Genomic DNA, 14,899 nt, shown 5'->3' on the forward strand with positions numbered 1-14,899 from the left:
AGCGCCACCTACTGGCAAAAGGAAATGACACAAGTTTTACACGTACATGAACTGCTCATAGTGGGTTGACCACATCCACCTCAGATGTGGTCAGAAAAGCCTCAAGCTCTCGATTAACCTTCATTGTGAGGATTATGGGTAAGACATTGATATGTCAATATCCATTTATAGTCATAGCACCCCCTACTGCCAACACATAAATCATTTTGTAACTCGGCAGTACATGGTCCCCCGCGCACCAAAATACACATGTTTGATGACCATCCCAGCCTGAAGACATCTAGATGAACACTTTGAGTGATAGGCAGAGCGCCCCCTTCTGGCCACACAGGGAGTTGGAGTAACTCCATTGTAGATTGTCCAATCTGCTCCAAACTTGTCATGCATGATAAGTGTCCATGCCTCAAGCCATCTATATGTCAATATCCATTTATAGTCATAGCGCCCCCTACTGGCAACAAAGAAAGTGGTTTGTAACTTGGCCCTACATGCTCACACGCGCACCAAACGTCACATGTTTGATGAGCATCCCAGCCTGAAGACATCTATAGGACCATTTGGAGTTAGAGGTAGAGCGCCCCCTACTGGCCACAGAGGAAGTTAGAGTAACTCCATTGTAGATTGTCCAATCTGCTCCAAACTTGTCATGCATGCTAAGTGTCCATGCCTCAAACCATCTATATGTCAATATCCATTTATAGTCATAGTGCCCCCTACTGGCAACAAAGAAAGTGGTTTGTAACTTGGCCCTACATGCTCACACGTGCACCAACTTCACATGTTTGATGAGCATCCCAGCCTGAAGACATCTAGATGACCATTTGGAGTTAGAGGCAGAGCGCCCCCTACTGGCCACACAGGAAGTTGGAGTAACTTTATTGTAGATTGTCCAATCTGCTCCAAACGTGTCATGCATGATAAGTGTCCATGCCTGTACACATCTATATGTCAATATCCATTTATAGTCATAGCGCCCCCTACTGGCAACACAGAAAGTGGTTTGTAACTCGCCCCTACATGCTCACACGCGCACCAAACTTCACATGTTTGATGACCATCCCAGCCTGAATACATCTAGATGACAATTTGGAGTGATAGGCAGAGCGCCCCCTACTGGCCACACAGAAAGCGGTTTGTAACTCGGCCGTACGTAGTCACACCCGCAACAAACTTCACATGTTTGATGACCATCCCAGACTTCACACATGTACATGCCAATAGAGCATTATAGGCAGAGCGCCCCCTATTGGCAACAGGAAATGACATCTTTTACACTTACATGAACTGCTCATTGTCCCAGCCTGAAGACATCTATATGTCAATATCCATTTATAGTCATAGCGCCCCCTACTGCCAACACAGACAGTGGTTTGTAACTCGGCCCTACACGGTCCCACGTGCCCCAAAATTCACATGTTTGATGACCATCCCAGCCTGAACACATCTACATGACCATGTGGAGTGATAGGCAGAGTGCCCCCTAGTTGCCAGTAGGGGGCGCTATGACTCTAAATGGATATTGACATATAGATGTCTTCAGGCTGGGACACGTATGAAGCACGTGCAGTTTGGCAGAGATTGGACAATCTCCAATAGAGTTACTCCAACTTCCTGTGTGACGGCGAAACATCAACGTTCGCCATGGCGCCACGCCCACGCCGGTCAATGAGCACTCATAATCATCACAATGAAGCTGCATTGGGTGGTAAAGGATTTTCTGACCACATCCGAGGTGGATGTGTTCAACCCACTCTGAGCAGTTCATGTAAGTGAAAAAACATGTAATTTCCTGTTGCCAGTAGGTGGCGCTATGACTGTAAATGGTTATTGACATATAGATGTCTTCAGGCATGGACAGTTATCATGCATGACAAGTTTGGAGCAGATAGGACAATGTGCATTCGAGTGACAGCGACTTCGTGTGTCATGGCGAGACATCGATCTTCGCCGCGTAGCCACGCCCACGCCGTCCATGGTAAATGCAAACTTTTAATAGCTTTTCATCATTGGGGTCTCTTCTATCTGCTGTGCAAGTTTGAGGGTGATCTGATGAACCCCTTAGGAGGAGTTCGTTAAAGTCTGACCCCTGGAAATGGGTGAAATGTCTGAAATATTGCACAGTAAATTCAAAATGGCTGACTTCCGGTTGGGTGTGGATCCTGGCACCAAGAGACTTTTCCCTTAGTCTGGCCATTATACATGTGCCCTGCATTTTTCGTAGCTGTAGGGGAAACTTAGCGCGAGGGCTATTCCGTTTATAGATTGTAGGAGGCGCTATGGAGGCATTTAGCCACGCCCCTGGCCAAAAACCTTGACGGATGTGCAAAGTTTGGCCACATTTTGTGCATGTTTAGGCCCTCGAAAATGCGCGCAAAGTGTAAGTATAATAAGAATATAGCCGCAAGCGGCGTGCGGGGTCCAAGCATCCGGTGACATGGGGGATATATGAGACATAATAAACAAAAAATAAGGCACATTTATTCAGAGTTGGTATGTGCACAAGTAAACAAAGTTTGGTTGAGATCCGGTGACCTCACGGTTTCCAAGCAGTAGTAGTAGTAGCCTAGTAGTAGCAGTAGTAGGAATAGTAGTGTTGGTAGTAGTGGGACTGGTAGCAGTAGTAGCAGCAGTAGTTGTAATTGACCAGTTAATGAGTTGTGGGCAATTTAGTGTCGGGGTGTGTTTCATTAAAAGATTTATGATTTCAAAACTGTGTTTTTTTGGCCAAACGGTCTAGGAGGAGTTCACAAAAGTAGGTTTTTGATCAAATTCAAAATGGCGGAAAATCTAGGCACACGTAAATGGGCGCGGCCTATATAGATAGATGCATATTGATCCAAGGAATCCATTAGAAGTGAAATTTTGAGTATAGGACACACGGTTCAGAAGATATGGAGCATAACGCGAAATGGTCTGTTATAGTGCCACCATCTGGCCGGTATTGGTCATTTTTTGTTTCTGAGTAGTGAGGCACATTTCCAATCTATGTGCCCAGTCTGGCTATGCTGAGCATTACAGTTTCTGCTGTTGTTACGGCCTTCAAAGTATGTCAACAAATGGCTCAACAGAAGACCAAAACATATTAAGGACGCCAGACAAGGTTGCAAATTTGTAAATAATATTTATTTAAATAAACCCAAAAATATTCAAAGTCACAAATAATAGGCTACAAACCAAACAGACTGGAGATCCGGCCAAACTCAACAAAAGGGCCTGGGCCAATCCCTTTGGGTCATTGAAGCCAGTATAAACCTATAAACAAGAAAAGTTAAACTATAACTAAACCGAAAACAGGACTACCGGGGACTCCAGCCTAAACTAAAATAACAAAGGAAAGTTACCACTGGAGAGGAGAGATTCCTCTCCAGGAGCTGCTGTGGGCTGTGTGGGTCAGAGAGAGATCTGCCTACTCTCTACTCCAGCCTCCATTTAACCTTAACCAGGGCTGATCAACTCCAGGTGTTCCTGCTCAGGTGATTAGAGCAGAAACCCCAGAGGGAGGGGGAGAGAGAGAGAGTAGATGAGATCAGAGAGAGAGAAGAAGAGGAGGAGGAGGGTGGCTGGTCACATAACAGCTGTACATACAGTTTTACCGGAGAAGAATAAAAAAAATAAAAAAATAATCAGAACAGATACAATAGGGATCCACGCACTTTGTGCTTGGACCCCTAATAATCGGAACAATTACAATAGGGATCCATGCACTTCGTGCTTGACCCCTAATAATAATCCTTTGGAATACAATAGGGCATTTGCCAACCGACCATGCCGGTGCTCGGGCCCTAATTAAAGCTGCAGGCAGCGTCGTGGGCCCTCGCACCCGCCGTGCGTCGGGGTTCGGAGCAGATAGGACAACGTTCAGTCGAGTTACAATCAACTCCCTGTGTTGCCGATAGGGGGCGCTCTGCCTATAATGCAACAGAACTCTATTCTTGTCCAAACTGATGAGATGGCTCCACTTCATGCATGGAAGACTAGTTGAGCATTGACTAGCCTATCAAACTATCATGACATCAGCGTTTGTTAACTCATTCAGGGCCAATGACGTCTTTGACATGTTATCAGGAATAGCCCAGAGGGCCAATGACGTGTTTGACGTGTTTTTGTTTTTATTCGTGCAGCGCATAGTTAAAACACTTCCCCAGCCTGTCACATGGTATCAGGTCCCTGCCATCTAAGACAACACGTGAACAAACACATACCGCAGCTGTTGTTTTGAAATTGAGCAGGAGGAAAAGCAGAAAATGGGTAACGCTTCCTTGTGCAGACAGGAGAAACGCCATTGAAACGCCCTCGGCGCGCTGCACGAGCTGGAGTCGCCTTCCTCTGTGCCAGCCAGGAGAAAACGGGAGAAAGTAATCAAGAGATGTGTTTGATCATCGGAGGAATGAGGAAATGATCGATCCGTTTGCGAGGGCGGTGAGGACGTGTTGAATAGCCGAGGGGAAAACGGGAACGATCAAATAGCAGAGAGGATATGACAGGGAGACATGGACGAGGACGGGTGTACCAGAACAAATCAAAATAAACACAGGAACAGCTAGGCAGCAGCGGGCAGAAGGCAGTCACAGCAGCACGCTGTCCTTCTCAAGAGCTCTTCAGTTGGTTCATGAAATCGCTGGGCTGCGTGCCCTCCAGTGTTGCTCCTGGCCAATCCCAGCGCCACAGGGCGTGGTTATTGCTTATCCTATGTGGGGTTAGAAATCTAAAAGGGGGATCGTGTGTGTGTGTGTGTGTGTGTGTGTGTGTCTGTCTGTCTGTCTGTCTGTCTGTCTGTCGGTGTGTCTGTCTGTCTGTCTGTCTGTCTGTCTGCACACTCACTCACACCGAGTAAACTGTATTGTTGAATGTAAAAAAAAAGCACTTCATGTGTATATATATATATATATATATTTTTTTTTTGTCATTTGTGTCCTAACGAATAATATTTACATGTCTGATGTCAATACAGTTCAAAATAAAAGAATTGAGAGTGAGTTATGCCTGAGATTGTGCCCTTTTACAAAAATTGCCTTTTCTCCTGTTTATTTTCTCTGGGAGACCTTCTGGGGGAAAACAGGGTGTATATAAATGGCTATAAGTAGAGTACAGAACATGCTAAAAGCTCACTTTTTTTTTCCTGGTGAACCCAGAGACGTACATCTTCATTTTGAGGTATTGCAAATCACTCTGGTGCTAATAGATAATTTACTGTGGGTCTTGAAAGATGACCAACAATTATGAAAATCTTTGGCCTGTGCTAAATATTGGCAGTCCTAAACTGGCCCTGAATGAGTTAACGAGTTGCTAAAAATACATAATGGGCGATAACTGCCCGTTTGCACATAACGTTAACGCTAATTAATTAAACATTAACGCTAGCGTTGCAGATCAGTGTTTAATGCTCACTGCTGCAACAGAACGTCATTCTTGTCAAATCTGACGAGACAGCTCCACTTCATGCATTCACTGACTAGCCAATCAATATAAATGAATCGCATTTACATTCAACAAACTATCATGACATCAGCGTTTGTTAACGAGTTGCTAAAAATACACAATGCCAGCTTGCGCATAACGTTACGGCGGCAATTAATTAAACGATCTGCTAGCTACAACTCACAGCCAGATGCATGGATTTGTCAGACTGAGGGATCTGATAACCGCTAACTTGCGGTAAGCTGACCCACCTCTCAATTATTTCTCTTGTCTGTGGAAACCAGTCCGTGTTGTTTCTGTTTCTTTTCCTGCTTTTCATCATCTTCGCCATATGGTACTCCAGGATAGGAGTAGCTTGAGTGGCTAACTTCTTGTATACTATATCCGCACCGCACGCCTGGCTCACAACAAACACACCGGCTAAAGTGGGCGTAACGTTTCCTGCATGCCTCTACATGACAGCCAATCACCAGCCGTATTAGAGCGCGGCGTGCAAGCATGTCGCATGCTTATAGGCTCAATGACGCTGTTTTGTTTTGGTATCGAAAATTGGTATCGATTGACAAGGTAGACTTCGATACCCCTTAGTATTGATGTTTCCATTTCGGTGCCAAGTAAGTATCGAAACTCGATACCCAGCCCTAGTGGCCAGTAGGGGGCGCTCTACCTCTAACTCCAAATGGTCCTATAGATGTCTTCAGGCTGGGATGCTCATCAAACATGTGACGTTTGGTGCGCGTGTGAGCATGTAGGGCCAAGTTACAAACCACTTTCTGTGTTGCCAGTAGGGGGCGCTATGACTATAAATGGATATTGACATATAAATGGCTTGAGGCATGGACACTTATCATGCATGACAAGTTTGGAGCAGATTGGACAATCTACAATGGAGTTACTCTAACTTCCTGTGTGGCCAGTAGGGGGCGCTCTGCCTCTAACTCCAAATGGTCATCTAGATGTCTTCAGGCTGGGATGCTCATCAAACATGTGAAGTTTGGTGCGCGTGTGAGCATGTAGGGCCAAGTTACAAACCACTTTCTGTGTTGCCAGTAGGGGGCGCTATGACTATAAATGGATATTGACATATAGATGTGTACAGGCATGGACACTTATCATGCATGACATGTTTGGAGCAGATTGGACAATCTACAATAAAGTTACTCCAACTTCCTGTGTGGCCAGTAGGGGGCGCTCTGCCTATAACTCCAAATGGTCATCTAGATGTCTTCAGGCTGGGATGCTCATCAAACATGTGAAGTTGGTGCACGTGTGAGCATGTAGGGCCAAGTTACAAACCACTTTCTTTGTTGCCAGTAGGGGGCACTATGACTATAAATGGATATTGACATATAGATGGCTTGAGGCATGGACACTTATCATGCATGACAAGTTTGGAGCAGATTGGACAATCTACAATGGAGTTACTCTAACTTCCTCTGTGGCCAGTAGGGGGCGCTCTACCTCTAACTCCAAATGGTCCTATAGATGTCTTCAGGCTGGGATGCTCATCAAACATGTGACGTTTGGTGCGCGTGTGAGCATGTAGGGCCAAGTTACAAACCACTTTCTTTGTTGCCAGTAGGGGGCGCTATGACTATAAATGGATATTGACATATAGATGGCTTGAGGCATGGACACTTATCATGCATGACAAGTTTGGAGCAGATTGGACAATCTACAATGGAGTTATTCTAAGTTCCTGTGTGGTCAGTAGGGGGCGCTCTGCCACTAACTCCAAATGGTCCTATAGATGTCTTCAGGCTGGGATGTTCATCAAACATGTGACGTTTGGTGCGCGTGTGAGCATGTAGGGCCGGGTTACAAACCACTGTCTGTGTTGGCAGTAGGGGGCGCTATGACTATAAATGGATGTTGACATCTAGATGTCTTCAGGTATGTACACTGATCATGCATGACAAGTTTGGAGCAGATTGGACAATCTACAATGGAGTTACTCCAACTCCCTGTGTGGCCAGAAGGGGGCGCTCTGCCTATCACTCAAAATGTTCATCTAGATGTCTTCAGGCTGGGATGGTCATCAAACATGTGTATTTTGGTGCGCGGGGGACCATGTACTGCCGAGTTACAAAATGATTTATGTGTTGGCAGTAGGGGGTGCTATGACTATAAATGGATATTGACATATCAATGTCTTACCCATAATCCTCACAATGAAGGTTAATCGAGAGCTTGAGGCTTTTCTGACCACATCTGAGGTGGATGTGGTCAACCCACTATGAGCAGTTCATGTACGTGTAAAACTTGTGTCATTTCCTTTTGCCAGTAGGTGGCGCTGTAACTATCACTGAATATTGATCTGCAGATATCTTCAGGCATGGACACTTATCATGCACGACAAGTTTGGAGCAGATAGGACAACGTTCAGTTGAGTTACAATCAACTTCATGTGTTGCCAGTAGGAGGCGCTCTGCCTATAATGCTATATTGGCATGTACATGTGTGAAGTCTGGGATGCTCATGAAACATGTGAAGTTTGTTGCGGGTGTGACCATGTACGGCCGAGTTACAAACCGCTTTCTGCGTGGCCAGTAGGGGGTGCTCTGCCTATCACTCGAAATGGTCATCTAGATGTCTTCAGGCTGGGATGCTCATCAAACATGTGAAGTTTGGTGCACGTGTGAGCATGTAGGGCCAAGTTACAAAGCACTTTCTGTGTTGCCAGTAGGGGGCGCTATGACTATAAATGGATATTGACATCTAGATGTGTTCAGGCATGTACAGTTATCATGCATGACAAGTTTGGAGCAGATTGGACAATCTACAATGAAGTTACTCCAACTTCCTGTGTGATGGCGAAACATCAACATTCGCCATGGCGCCACGCCCACGCCAGTCAATGAGCACTCATAATCGTCAAAATGAAGCTGCATTGGCTGGTAAAGGATTTTCTGACCACATCCGAGGGGGATGTGTTCAACCCACTCTGAGCAGTTCATGTAAGTGTAAAACATGTCATTTCCTGTTGCCAGTAGGTGGCGCTATGAGTGTAAATGGATATTGATGTGCAGATATCTTCAGGCATGGACACTTATCATGCATGACAAGTTTGGAGCAGATAGGACAATGTGCATTCGAGCCAATAGGCAAAGACTTGAGCCCATGACGGCCAGCCCCCTAATCTGCATTGAGCAGCAGGCATAAATGCACGGGCCGCCCCCCTAATTTGCATTGAGTAGGCAGAAATGCATACAGAAAAGGAAAGGAAGCAAGGACGCATCACTAAATACAAAGGAGACATCACTAAATACAAGGCACATAAATAAATGGGAGGTAAATAAAACAGACATAAATAAAATAAAACACACATAAATAAATGCCATAAATAAATGTATAAATGTATAAATAAATGTATAAATGTATAAATAAATGTATAAATGTATAAATAAATGTATAAATGTATAAATGTATAAATAAATGTATAAATGTATAAATAAATGTATAAATGTATAAATAAATGTATAAAAGTATAAATAAATGTATAAATGTATAAATACACAAATAAATCATTAAATAAATATATAAAACGTACAAAAATAGGAAAATACACATATATATACATTTATGTCATCTACATTTATTTCTACATATATTTATGATACATATATATGTATTTATCTGCTCATTTATACATTTATTCATTTATTTGTTGATACGGCAGATCCGGGACTCCATAGTTTTCTCCCCCGCTGCCTCCCATAGGCCAAATAACATCAAGTCAGGTTTTACATGATGCTTTGAACAAAAGAGGTTTGACACAGTGCCAGAACAACAAGGGATAAGTGGAGAGAGGGAGAGGGAGAGCGAGATATAATGATTAAGGTATGTTATGTTCTTTTATGCACTGTACGGTGGTGACCTTGGGTGTTTTGAAAGGCGCAAAATAAAATGTATTATTATTATTAGTAGTAGTAGTAGTAGTAGTAATAATAATAATAATAATAATAATAGTAATAATTACTACTACTACGCCTACTAGCAATCTCACGCGCTCGATTCCTAGGCTCGCCTGTTTGGCCTTGCCAAGCACGTTTGCTCAACTTTGCATCACTGATGACATCACTCACTGATGCCCTCACAATTGCTCGAGTTGACATCACTGATGACATCATCACTAATGACATCATACTCGGACACTTCTCATTCTGTAGACAGCCAGGAAGGATGGGGGCAGGCCAGGAGCAGTGGGCAGCTTTCTTGTTTACAGCGCCTGGGGACCAACTTCAAATGTTGTCGTCACTGGTCAGATGACGATCTTCTGCATGTTTTTTTAGGGGGGGGGGGGTCCATATCGATGTTGTATGAGATATCGATGTTGTATGGAGGAACCCCAGGGGAGCACAGGGAGAACATGCAAACGGCCCTTTTGATGAGGTAGCCCATCTCGGCATGGGCACTGGGGACATGGTGGGGACACGCCCACGGCGTCCCAGGCGGGAATCGAACCGAGGACCTTAGCTGCCTGTGAGGCGACAGCACTACTACTGCTCCACCGTGCCCCCCGGGTTTCCTCCTGTCAGTGCCCCTGACCAAGGCACTGGCAAAAAGTACTGGAGTTGGTCCCCGGGCGATGCACTGTGGTTGCCCACTCCTAGTTCTTGGAAGTTTCCTAGTAGACTAGAGCAGTGGTTCTCAAATGGGGGTCCGCGAAAAGTTTTCAGGTAAAAAAAATAAAAAATGCTACATGTTACTTATTCCTTCTCAAACTACTTCCTACATGGTGCTAGGCTATCAAAATATCTTGGCTGTCATTGATTGTGTTGCATAGTGGTTTTCTGTACTGTTGACAAATTGTGATATTGTAAGTCACTTTGGACAAAACAAAAGCGTCTGCTAAATGACGTAGTGTAAATGTAATGTAATAAAACTTTTTTTTTTTTTGTTGCAAAATCTTCATAGTTCAACGAAAATAGTTTTATGCTTTAAATCTAAAATGGTTCATGGATTACATTCTAATAACAAACCTATCAAATTAAAAGTCAAGCATGTTACCGTGGAAACAATTAAGCTTAGCCCAAAATCACAAATCAGAATGAGGGGGTCCCCGGTATATTTTCTAAAGGGGTCCTTGGCTGAAAAACATTTGAGAACCTCTGGACTAGAGGATGGGTTAAATGCAGGGGATGAATTTCCCCATGGGGATAAATAAAGGATAACAACATAACTTAACTTAACTTATAATCTAGGGAAACAGTGAATGGATAAATTCAGAAGGAGGTGGTAATGCAACATAAAGGATGCCAACTGCCATAAAACACCACAGAAGAAGAAGAATGACATTACTGATTATATTATTCGGTTGCTGACATTACAACTAACTTTATAATTTGAAAGACAAGAACAAGTGCATCTCCAGTTGCTGACTGTGTAGCCTATAATTATTTTTCCTGCAGGCTGCACACACAGACCTGCTGTAAACTGAACTGAAGAGGTGTGAAATGTTCAGTTTGAAGCACTGTGGCTTATCTGGTTCTGTGACCTCATTACCATTTCTCTGAGCTAGGTGAAACAAAGCAGGTGGGGCAGCTTGTTTTGTCATGCGTGTGGAGGGCTGGTTTCTAAAGAGAAGCTCATTATCATCAACACTTGGTTTTGGTAGCTTGTGTCAACATGTGCATCATTTAAACAATTTCAAGAGGTGATCTAATGTAAAGTTTCATATAATTTTAGACAACAGCTTGTTTAAATTGCAGCAACTAATCCTTGCACTCATTCACAGTAATTAACTGCTTGTTAAACTATAAATCGCAACTTCATCCAGAGTAGGCTAACTTTCAACTTATTGTGTTGTCATATCCTGCAATGAAACACCTTTATTTGAAGCGATATTTGCCTATGCTCCTCTAGCACATTCATATTACATGAAGAGAGTAATTTTCTTACAAATGGGGCCTGATATTTATATCTTTTTATTGTAAACATCCACAGTCCACACTGAATTCTCTGTGAGCAAGCTCAAACCCCCCCTGGGCAGGCTCTCCTCCTTGAAAACCTCTGACCTAAGCTGTCCCTGTCTGCTGTCTTGTCTTTCTGAACAGCTCGTTCAGATGCGGCGACGAGCTAGAGCTGCTAGCAGCTAGCCTGGGTAAACCCAGCCTCCATGTGACCTCTATCTATGTGCTATTGTGACTGATATCACTTATAGATAGAGGTCACGTGGAGGCTGGGTTTACCCAGGCTAGCTAGCAGCAGCAATATCACCATCACATACATCCATTTGCTATGGCTATCAGCAGTTTCAAATGAAACTGAGCTTTCTGAACTAATGTGATGTGACAATGGGGATAATTCACAGGCGTGGTTTAATTTGACTGCACTCATGAGCCACCAGTTCGGGCCCCTAAATGCATGCAGAAGTGATTCTGGGCATCCATGCTGTTTTCATAGTGCAGTGTGCAAAACAAAAATCTTAATTTACTCATTTAGCCTACTCAGTGTATTTTTAAACGTACTTGAGTAGAATATCTATTATTTATATTACTCAAGCAAGAGTAAAAAATATAGCATTATAAAAAATACTTTAAAAGTACAAATCCTCAAAAAACTACTCAAGTATTTGTACTTAGTAGCCTACTTTCCACCTCTAGTTGTAGTAGCAGCAGTGGTAGAAGTAGCCCAGTCAGCTAATGTAAAAGGTAAGGCAGCTATTTTGTATAGCACATTTCATACACTGAGGCAACTCAAAATGCTTTACAGAGTAATCAAATATTTGTAGCCTACAGTAAAAGATTTACAATTCAAAAGTGCAAAAGCACAGACAAGAGATATGCTACAAAAGAAACAGAAAACTAGTGCAGTTCAAATTAAGTGAAATAAGATAAAATAACACACAAAACATTCCCAGTTGTCCCAGTAGGTGGCAACATCGCCACACAGTCGCACCATGGAGTTTAAAATTGACAAACCAAAGCATTATGGGTATTAGCGGGCATAAATGCATTATTTTCCCCCACCCCTATTGCGCCAAGTCCCGCCCTACTCTGCCTCTGATTGGCTTTTTCTGATATTTTACCCTAACCCAAACCAATCGCCCTAACCCTCATGCCTAAACCTAACCAATCACCACTCCCCCTCCATAAACATAAGGGCGGGACTTGGCTCAAATGGGGCGGAAGGAAAATGTGCCCCATTCATAAAAGCCTACGTAAGGGGAACGTTGCAACAACTTTTTACTCGGATGTAGACGGTGTATGTCACCGAACGTAGGCTCCAGCGTTTTCGTAAAAACTTGTAGGAATACCAAAGTTTAACTGGTAAAATAACACCATTGTTTGGTATTTCGTTTTTTTTTCAAGTGGATCACAAGATAAGAAAGCGTAAACCTCGCTCCACAGAAACTCGAGTCAGCAAGTCATTTGTTCGGACAACGACATTTTCTCCACATTGTTTTTGTGTGAAATGTGTATCGACACAATGGATACCACATCGAAAAGCCTGAAAACTAACTGCCTTCGCAAAACCATGAAGCCTGGGTCGAAGATGAGGTGGAAAGTGCTTGGTGTGGCTTCTGGGGTGGAGGAGGCCTCCAGACTCAGACTGTGGCGAACCAACACGACGAAGGCCCTAAAAGCCAAACACCCAAAATACAGTAGCGAACAGAAGATGATCCAGCTAGCTAAACTGGCTAATCCAGCAGGAGCGATGGCGCCCGAAAACACGACGCAGTACTTGATGGCGAATGTTTATAAAGACATGACGGTTAACAAAGATGGACGCCACTGTAACCCGCATCCCGTTTCATCAGAAATGCCCGCAGGCATATATGACGAATCTCTGTCGCCCAGGAGTGTGTATATTGCATTGGACAATGCTTATACGAGCTGTCTTGCCTTTCAACAGAGGGACTTTGAGGAAGTGTTTGGCCTGTTTGCTTAAAGCCGACCCGGACTGAACTGGTCTGCGTGGCCTCGTGAAACTGGTCTGGCCTGTTCTCAACCCCCAAGCAGATACTTCAGGCCAAAGGCCAAAGACAAAAGGTGTGAATCAACGGCTATTGTAAATATTACGATTGAGTGTTAATGTGTGGAAGTTATTTTAGAGAATGTATATTAATATGTTGGCTGTACGAAGTTATATTATGGCGTTTCCTTGATTTAGCCCTGGTCGTATCATATGGTCATCATGTCGCATGATTCATGGTTGGGCTTTTATTTCTCACAGCGACGCACCGGACGCTGCCCGCCCAGTAGGGAGCGCTCCTGAGCCCGTCGCCCTGCCCAGAGGAACGAACCAAACGCACCTCTGCCCTGGCCACGAAATGGGGTAACCCCGGCGTCTCAACAGAAGGGCGAAGGTATTATGGGTACTGTGTTGTAGCATTGAAGATGTGCGTATTTACAGGTCTCAGTAGAAGTAACAGATTGATGTGATGCTGGGCTGAAAAGTCTTTCCACAGTCACTGTTGTCTGAGCCTTTTCCAGGTCGCCCTGCAAGGACGACTGCTTGGCTGTAATGAGATGCACAGCAGCAAGAGACCACGGAGGTCCATCTTCCAAATACTGACATGAGGTGACTGTTCCTACTTCCATTGGTTGTTTTCCAGAGGATTGTGCTCAACTGAAATTACATCACAAGTTGATTATGTTGGTAAAACATACTTTATTTTTTGTGGTTCATGTCTAATCATGACAGTGAAATTGTACTCTTAATGCAAGGTAAATAATTTACTAGTACTATGCAAGTACAGAAGTTACAATGGAGGTTCAATAAAGGTGTTTTGTTAAGTGATATATTGACTTTTGTTTGCTTATTCCATCTTGAGAATATTATTTTACTGTTAGATCTCGCAAGAGAATCCAGCTTGCTTGCAAGGTTAGCATCCCTTTGCCATTTTCAGTAACTTGGGTAGTAACACTTATAATGGTAAATAAGGGAATGCAGAGTTCAATACACATTTCAGTGTTTGGTCACCATGACTACCATCATCAGACTCCCAATTAATGAAGTGACTAGTTGGTGTTCTGTGTATGTGTTGAGAGTAGTGCTGCACAATTAATCACAATGAAATCCTGTGCAATTATAATTGCAAAAGGCTGCAATTTAAATGCATTTAAATTTTAAATTGCAAACATTTTACCAACACTGAAAACTAGGCTACCTTATTTTTACAGTAACGTTTTTTATGCTAATTTGAGTTGAGAAAATGCACATTCCAAAATCAACAATAAGCTGCATTTTCCTTGATAAACAAGTGTGGATTCATGATACCTTTGTTACTGTCCACAATAATAGCGATATGACTTCCACCAAATCGTGCAGCACTAGTTGAGAGCAAAGTTTAACATGTTAAAGACGTTACATTATCTTGTTCAAAGCTGCGGTAGTCAGAACTGGTGTATTATATTCCAACACTTTTCTTCCTCCAGACTGTGAAACACAAATAGACACAGTAGCTATACATGGTGGACAGCATGACCAGTGGAAGGGCAAGTGAAACTCCAAGCATGTGATCCTCTCATGATGA

The 14,899-nt window shown here is 43.4% G+C and overlaps 1 long non-coding RNA gene across 1 annotated transcript; it reads left to right on the top strand.

The window, feature by feature from the left end:
• The first annotated feature begins 12,623 nt into the window (after positions 1-12,623).
• LOC310795279 lies at positions 12,624-14,163 on the top strand. The gene is made up of 2 exons (XR_014553616.1): positions 12,624-13,412; positions 13,597-14,163. It is a non-coding gene; the product is annotated as an uncharacterized lncRNA (long non-coding RNA).
• Positions 14,164-14,899: the final 736 nt, after the last annotated feature.

This window comes from Poromitra crassiceps (assembly GCF_964638095.1).
Source record: "Poromitra crassiceps genome assembly, chromosome: 2".
Lineage (NCBI taxonomy): Eukaryota > Metazoa > Chordata > Actinopteri > Beryciformes > Melamphaidae > Poromitra > Poromitra crassiceps.